Source organism: Panthera tigris, chromosome C2 (genome assembly GCF_018350195.1).
Source record: "Panthera tigris isolate Pti1 chromosome C2, P.tigris_Pti1_mat1.1, whole genome shotgun sequence".
NCBI lineage: Eukaryota > Metazoa > Chordata > Mammalia > Carnivora > Felidae > Panthera > Panthera tigris.
The window spans coordinates 29,427,884-29,436,976 of record NC_056668.1 but is presented as its reverse complement, the minus strand read 5'-3'; positions in this window follow the sequence as shown (position 1 = coordinate 29,436,976).

Below are 9,093 nucleotides of genomic sequence, written 5' to 3'. Positions count from 1 at the left end.
AAATAAAATACCCTAGTCATTTAAAAGATGGAATATTACTTTCAGTATGTGGTTGAGGGGCCTTTGATCTGGCAGTCAGGGCTACTGTAGTAGTAAAAGGACATTCCAGGAAAAACTTCAAAGATAAAGTGATCTGTTTCTGTTTCTTCAAATCAGGAAAACTTAAATTATTTTGGTGTTTATGAAAGAGCAAACCATCAGTATGAAAATTTTAGAAATGAAAACCTTTATTTCTTACATTACAACAAGAAACATTAGACCACTGGATTGTGTGAGGTACTTGCTCAAACAAAGTAGATTTTTTTATCAGCTCATATAACTGGAAAAGATATCAGGCAGAATCATAAAAATGATCTTGTCCATAGTAGACAGCAGCACATAGTCAAGATTTAAAAACAAACAAACAAACAAAACAGAACAAAAACCCCCAAAACAAACAACAAGAACAAAAAAAACCCTTTTAAGGTCAAAAGAACTTCAGTACATTCCCCCAAATCCCTAAATAACCATCAATATATTATACAGGACCATGTAAATAACTTTATAAAATCTAAAAGGACACTCAGAATATCCCATCAGTGCTTCAATATACCATGAATTGATATAATGGCATAATATGTGCTTATTATCCATTCTAACCCTTCACAGAGAGAGGGGTGATAACTGCCAGAGAGGTTTTCTTTGTTTGGTGAAGACAAACATGGGCAACTGACTGCCATAATTTGTAAAAGGAAACAAGTATGAGTGTTTTGTGAAAGAATCTTTTGAATCACCAAAAGTTTTGATAACTTTATGCTCTGTTGTCAGAGTTTAACTCCTATGTCATAACTGAGAAGCTTGAATGAACTTAACAGAGTCTTGTAGGAGATTCAAATGGAGTTCAGGTCAAGTGGAAGAGTGGGTGGGGCAAAACTGAGGTCAGGATTGGACCCTCCCCTTTGTTGGATCAAGGATTGTTCTGATTGGTCAATGTTTGTGTTGCACCAGGTGTTTAATGTAACTATCACATTGGTCTAGCTTTACCTATTTATATCCCTACTATTCTTATTTACCTCCGATTTTCACCTTGCAAAGTAACTATAAATATTAAAATGGCTTAAATTCTAAATTCCAATAGCAGATTTTTTTGTTAAAAACCATGCAGTTTTGGGGCGCCTGGGTGGCTCAAGTTGGTTGAGTGTCAGACTTCAGCTCAGGTCATGATCTCACAGCTTGTGAGTTCAAGCCCTCATGGGGCTCTGTGTTGACAGCTCGGAGCCCGGATCCTACTTCTGATTCTGTGTCTCCCTCTCTCTCTGCCCCTCCTCTGTTCTCGCTTCTCTCTCTCAAAAATAAACATTAAAAATTAAAAAAAAAAAACACAGTTTTTAAATTCCCTTTTTGTTACACATATTGACCATCTACAATGTAAACTTCTCTGTGAAGTCTGCTCATTGGAATGGAGCTCTTTACATCTTTGAAACTGTCTTTCCAGTGAGAGTAATTGAATGCAAAATAATTAGGTCCTTTAATACTAATGAGATGATGTCAGCACTGTAGTTAGGATTTCTGGTTAGTTTATCATGAATGCAAACTTATGATCACTTATGCTATGCTCTGAACTAATCAGATGAGACACCTGCTTTCCCTTAAGGAGTTCCATATATTGTGATTAAATAGAAAAGCATGTGCCTGAGGGAAAAGTTGCTGGCCTATTAACCTATATTTGAGATTCATGTTCATTGATGAGCTTAAAAATCCCTTGGTAGCCAACAATAATCCACATTTTTTCCAAATGTTCTAACAAGTCAGTTTATAGATACCTGTTTTGAGCTGCCTGGCCACGTGCTGTTTGTACTACCCCTCACAGGCCATAGCTGTTCACCGATCTGTGAAGCCACCACTCCCTGGCTCTGCCCCAGTAACCCCCTCTCTCAGAATGGTGGTTCCTGCTAATACAACAAAAATGGAAATTGTCAGTGTGGGCAGGTTGCCATATGGAGGTTGACAGCTGCTCAATCAGATTAAGACAAATGCACAGAACCAATGTGAGTTCGATTTTTTTTTTTCAGAAGAAAACTCTGCTGTTTTGTTGTTGTTACTTTTTCCAGGATTTTTGACAAAAAAAAAAAAAAAGCATCTGTTTTGAAGATCTTTCTGTAAAGCAGATAAGCTTGAATCAGTATTGATATGAAGCAATTTTTTCTTTAAGTAGTTAAAATGACCTTTTAAATTTATTTTGTGTTTTGAACCTTGATTCCTTTTGCCTCTGGCCACAGTGTTTAAGAGCCCTCCTTCTCTCCCTTCAACCTACCCCATAAATACCTATACTTCTGGTAGGTATCCTACAAAATAATAAAGCCTGCTTCCTCCCGAAAAAGAAAATAATGTTGAAAAATTGTAAAAATATGTTTTAAAAGACTGCATAATATGCCAAGGGACAAGTAACAGAATTTTATAACCCATCAAAAGATAACACACAGCCATCAATAGCCAAGCTCATGAATAAATAAATGTTTACAACAGTACATATGCATATCAAGGTAAAGCTACTGTACAGGAACACAGAATCTGTGGAAAATATTTATGCAATACACATTCAGTGACAAAAAGAGGCACTAAAAAGAAAATAATTAAAAAAAGGTCAACATGTTTAAAGTTTTCCAGCAACTGGCTTGACCTTTCTAAAATACACAAAACTCTTTTAACAATAAATGAAATATGTTGCTATGATTGCCTATTCCTGAACCTGACTGACTCATATCATCATCATACAGCAGAGCTAGCAAATTTCTAGCTGAGCTAGTTAGAGCACATTGGAAAAAGTAGTCATATGTTCAAAGACGAAACATTTCAGACCTAATTTACAAATGAAACCCAATGCATCTGTATTTAAAGCTGTGTGGAATGAATGAATGCCTAGGAACACATGCAAACACTTTGAAATGAACCTTTCTGACTAGGTTAACAGTTCTTCCTAAACCTTGTAGCAATCTAACTTTCTCACCGGGTAGCTAGAACTCCAAAGTCTACTGCCAAAGTTTATCACAGGAAATGGTGCTTTTACATGCTAGAGGTGCAGACTGTCTTTGAAAAAATTATATAGGAAGTAGAGTTAACACTTCTGACATCCCCTAGAGTTGATAACACCATACATCTCTAGATCCCAAGCCACAAAAAAGCTGCCATGCTGGCTAACATAAATAACAGCTTGCAGTTTTCAAGATACCCCCCAACACACACACACACAGTGATACCACTAGGAAATACAGTAATGTGGTGATATAATTTACAATGCCCAAAGATCATTTGCAGTTCAACTCCTCAAGAGTACATCTGCACCAACCATCTAAGCTAAGTGCCTGTTGGAACTTTTCCCTCCAAGGTACTGTAGACGGAAGATTTGTAATATCTTTAATGCAACCAAAGGAGACACAGAAAGATCAAACTGAGAAGGCTCATGTATTTAGAAAATCCTGCTGAGATGTCGTGATAAATTATTAAAACTTCTTGTTAATGTTCATGCTTCTTTTTAACCTCACATCATACCGTTAACAGTAAAGCAAAGGTGGGGAAACCCAGAAAACATTTCCAGAGCTGAGACAAAATATTAGGTGAAAAGAATTCTCCTGCAAAGCAAAATCCTCAGCTATCTTCCATCAAGATTTCTCCCCCAAACATGCAAACACAGTTCACAAAGTCTTTTATGGGATATTTCTGCAGCATCATTTTGGCTTATAGCATTCACAGAACAGATACCCTGATAACTTGTGTTTAGTATAAACAAATGGCATTCAGGAAAAACAGAATCCACTGAACTTTACAAAAAGGCAGGGTCAAAGTATCATCAATTCTCTCTCATCTCATCATAATTTCTCGACAGCAGGAGAAAATGGATTTCCACACTCCAAAGTACTGAAAGGCTTGCTCTTGTTCAGCAGATTTTTTTTCCTCAATAAAGTTAATGCAATTTATCTTTATTAACACATCAACACTGATAGAGTCAGCCAGAAAATTAGTGTTGGTAGCACTGCATTTCATAACGTGCCCCTCCTAAGGCATCCCTCTGACCGTTTCACAAAATCTGCCAAACAATTCAGGGATCTAACATATTCAGGACCCATTTCTTTTTTAAAAATAATGCAGCTTCCTAAGGATACCACACATATCCTTGCGGTAGAGCAGTATGCATCTGGCTCTACATCCTTCCTGCTGGAAACAATCCTTGTAATGCTTTGATAGCCCCAAAACCCAAAATTGCAAAAATACATTCCTATCAACAACAGAGAAAAGCTCTTCTTCCCAGCCACCTACAACACAGACCCTCTTGCCTGAAATAAAAATCTGATTTCAAGCAGACGCAGTTCCTCTACCTTTAGCTGTCCTCAAGTTGCCATTGATCAGCCTTGCTAACTCCATTTAGATGTTTAACACACAACTTTCATCACTTACCCCCTTTCCAAGGTTTTCCTTTCCAGGGGGTCCGAGTCAGCTTGCTCAGAGTTGGTCCAGAGAAAAAGAGCATCAAAACGAAGAAAAGTTCAAGTCTAGTAATTTTCCCCACTTTCTCTAATGATAACATTTCCACAAGTTAATTTCACAAAATTTCTCACATCCTCTTCCCTCCCGGTTATTAAAATAGCATTAATCATTGAAAACCCTGAGGTAGGTGTTGTTTTGCCATCTTTAACAGCTGAAGTAGCAGCTCCCTGATGTAGCCCTGAGCCAAGCTACATTTCTCACGGATCCGGCTCCTCTCAGCACGCAGCTCTCTGCTCCTGCTCCAGGAGCTATAAAATAATTTCTGATCTTCACTTTGCTTTCAGTGGGAATGTATTCCTCAGTGTTCTGGGTGAGCTTGATTGAAAATGATAAAAACAGTAATGTCTGTGTCCAGCAGCAAAAAGAAAAGATGTCAGGATTGTGTGAAAAAGATGAGAAGCAGTTGTACTGACAGCTTTCAGGCTGCTGTGTGATCCTAATAGCCGTGCAACCAACCAAATTGCTCTTTTAAGAGTAATAAGGCTTCAGTGAAAGCCGGTGTCACTGCCACTTGGGTGGGCAGTGCTGGGCTTGAAAATCACCCAGGAACGGCCACAGATAACGACTGTTTCAGTTCCGCCTCAGAATATTAAGGGCTGAGCAAAATATAGTATGCACAGAGGGTAGTTAATCTATTGTGTGGATACACGAGGATTCCAGTGGTATAGTAGGGAAAGACGCAGAACTTAAGATGTATTTTATTCTTCCTTTACTTCACCTTGTGCCATTCAAAGGAGATTGCATGTGCACTAATTATTCATAAAAGGGTCTGAAATATTTATTTGAAGAACAACAATAAGTGTATGATTTTTATCTCCAACAATAAAACAGGCAGGGCAAGTTCTCATAGTCTCAGTGCTCTTCTGTATTAAAGTCAGTCTCTTTGGGCATTTCTGTGTCACCTGAATGAACCAACTGGGAATACTGTGAGCAAACTTTTGGAAATATCAACACAGACTACCAGGGCTGTGCTAATCATACATTCAGGCAAGCACATTTTTTCCTTGTTTGTGTACATTACCATGGAAATACAAAAATCTCTCTAAGTCTCTCAGGCTTTTTAAATTATATTTATGAAAATATTACTGATCACAAGGTGTGGTTATAATTACCATCCGGGCATATGACTATGCTCCCAGAAGAAGAAGAGGTGGGAGAAGGCAAATGAAATAAAAGTAATTTAGTCTCTACTGCCTGAAGTGAATTAGCATGATCGAAATATTCTGGCCAATATTTGAAAACTGTCTACATCTTAGTATTATCTATATGGTCACTTATTCCTTTAATCAGTGAACCGCAATGCATGCATTATGCATTTATGTACTTTAAAGTAATCAATTGCTATATGATGATAACCGCCAATTTATGATGTTACCGCTTTCAACATGGGATAAATTGCCCTTTTCAAATCATGTTAGTGGGAGAGGTACTCTTAAAAGAATAATATTTTTAAGATAAAGTACACTAAATTTAAAAATACAATTATTCAAATTGGCTTTAAAATGAAGCAATGTTTGTCAAAGATATTATGAGATACACAAAACAAATTCTCAGGTTATCCTTTAGTTTAGAAACAATAATCAATTTGTATTCAACTTTTTTAAATAGTTTTTTTAAAGTTTATTTTCTATTTATTTTGAGATTGAGGTACGGAGCAAGTGGGGGAGTGACAGAGCGAGGGAGACAGAATCCCAAGCAGTCTCCACACTGTCAGCACAGAGCCCAATGTGGGGCTTGATCTCCTAAACCATGAGGTCATGAAATCAAGAGTTGGATTCTCAACTAACTGAGTGACCCAGGCACTTTTCATTGAAAAACTTCTGAGGGATATTAGAAAAGTTCATATCGTTCTTATTTTATAAATAGGAAATTTAAAATTCTATGTCTCTATATACTTTTTAAGGGTAAGTTAAAATTTAACTCAGTATTCTATTTTCTCTGTACCTATTATTTTTCATCTTGTTTACCTCAACCTTTCCTCTCTCTTCAGATGCATGTAAACAGAAGTTGGTAAAATGAATTGGCCTCCCTCAACATCACCTTCTCAAGAAGATTCTAGATTCAAACTTTTTTACTGTCTATTGGCTCAATTCATCTCAAAAAAAAGAACACAACTTTTCATAATTAGTGAGTTCTGTTTTTTTTTTGTTGTTGTTGTTTTTTTTAATTACCTGGGCTTTGGGTGGAACAAGAGAACGTGAAGTGGGTTTAAACATGGTGAAAGGATATTGGTAGAAATGCCAAACATTTCCAAGGACCTGAAGTTAACAGGAAAAATACTCTTTCCTCAACAGGTGATACAGTTGGCCAGGTTGACTGTAAGGAAATTTCAACTTTAGATTTTCAAGATTTGCTTCCTTGTTGGTGAGCCCTGGTAAACACCAGCCCTCAACTTGCTGTAGTGGGGAAACTGAACTGAAACCAGAGGAATCAAATCACCTTTGCTCATGGAGGGAAGGCCATTCTCCCTTAGAACTCATCTGGCTGAAGTGTAAAGTACTATTTAAGTTTTCTAGCTACTAGAAAGATAAGGAGAAACCTCAAATGGGTGGCAGTACCATAGAGAATGAATAAAGGTGGAATTTGAAACAATGGAAATATTGAGTGGGGGGACAGTCTACATGAGACGAATTTTGAATACATATGTGTAGGAATGCTTTCTCACCTAAGTTATGAATATTAATAATAAATTTGCTAACTTATTACAAATTCTAAGTTCTTTATATGTAATTATTCATTTAATCCTTATAAAAACCCAATGATCATACATAATGGTCTCCATTTAGTACATTACAAAACTGAGGCACATAGAGTTTAAGTCACTTATTCAAGTCCATAGAGCTTTTTTGAACCTAAATAGCTCAGCTCTGAGCCTTTGCAAATCACTGTACCAAGCCCTCTACCAAACTGTTCTTTTAACCTTTATGAGCTAGCTTGCTCATAAGTTAACATCTGTATATAAAAGAATAGCAAATAACAAAGGCACACTGAGTATGTGACTAGTTCTTATCAAGAGTTTTACATATTTTAGTTATATCATTTCCACAACAACTTTGTGAGATGAATCCATTACTATTCATACTTTATAGATGATTACTTGTTCAATATCACATGGTGAGTAAATGACAGAGCCAGGATTTGAACCCTGTATGGACTTAGAGTTTGTCATTCTACCTCTGTTTTCCAGAGTCTGGTGCATGGGTCTGAGATAACCATATAGGACTACAAAGGGGCTGGAAAACTAAGTAAATGGTGGGGAGGGGGAGGGGAGTTCTAATGGTATCTGTAACATGGAATCTTCTATAGGCTGTTGGCAGCTGCAGAGAGGTCTAAGCTGTGATGTTACCCGAGAAGGCCCCCTGAGAGGCAATCAGAATAGACTTTTTCACCACCTGTATGTTCTCAAAGTAAAACACAAGGAAAGATTAAACCTCAGCCAGACCTGACTTATGGGCAGTTATAATACAACATAATAATGCTTTAGTATAGGTCATAAAAAATTGTTAGGAAGACTGAGAAAGGAAGTACTAAAAGGTAGTATATATTAAAACGAAGTGCAGTAAAAGACTTGGTTCAGCTAGGACACTCCAGGCAGAGAAGATGACCTTTTGACTAAGAATCAAGTCATGAATATATATTTTAAGACTAGGGCAAATCAGCAAGAGGCAAAGAAGAATCCAGGCTGAGAGAATTGCATGAACATAGTCACAGGGATGCAAGAAAGCCTGACTCCTTCCAAGAACTACAAGGAATATAGCATGACTGAGGTATCTGAGCACACGGGTGAGTAGTGGGAGATGAGGTAGCAATGGTAGGCCGGGACTAGATTAAAATTTTAAATATGCGTACTGCCAAAGGTCTTAGGCTTTTCCTTAGTGATAGGGAGTCAATTATGACTTTAAATCATGTTCTAAAATGAGTTTTAAAAAATATTTGGCTGCAGTATGGTGGAGAATAAAATTAGAAGCAAAAAAAAAAAACAAAAAAAACAACCCAACATTATTTAGAAAGATAGCAATATTCCAAGCAAGATGTATTTGCAAACTGAACTAAAACAGTATAAATAAATAGGAGATAATTTTAAGTATCAAAATTCATTAATTCAACAAATATTTAATAACTACATATTTTGAGCCACACAAAACTCTAGGTATTTTAAGATTAATTAAGACAAAGCTTAATAAGAACGTATCATCAAGATATTTATCTTTAAAAATTTTTTGACAAAATATATACAGGAAGGAATGAACATTGCCCTAGTGCTTCAGCTCTCTTCTTTAAATATTTTTTTTTTTTATAAATTAGATTTTGTCTGACCTGTTAATATATGTTTTCAACACCATTAAGCAAGATTTGGATACCTTAGCAATTATATTCATTTTTATTCTAATGCCACTATTTATTCTATCCTAATGACACTCCCTAACATCTTACTATTTATGTGAAATAAAAACAATCTTTTAATACTACGTGGCAATGAGAAAAAATGAAATATGGCCTTTTGTAGCAACATGGATGGAACTGGAGAGTGTGATGCTAAGTGAAATAAGCCATACAGAGAAAGACAGATAC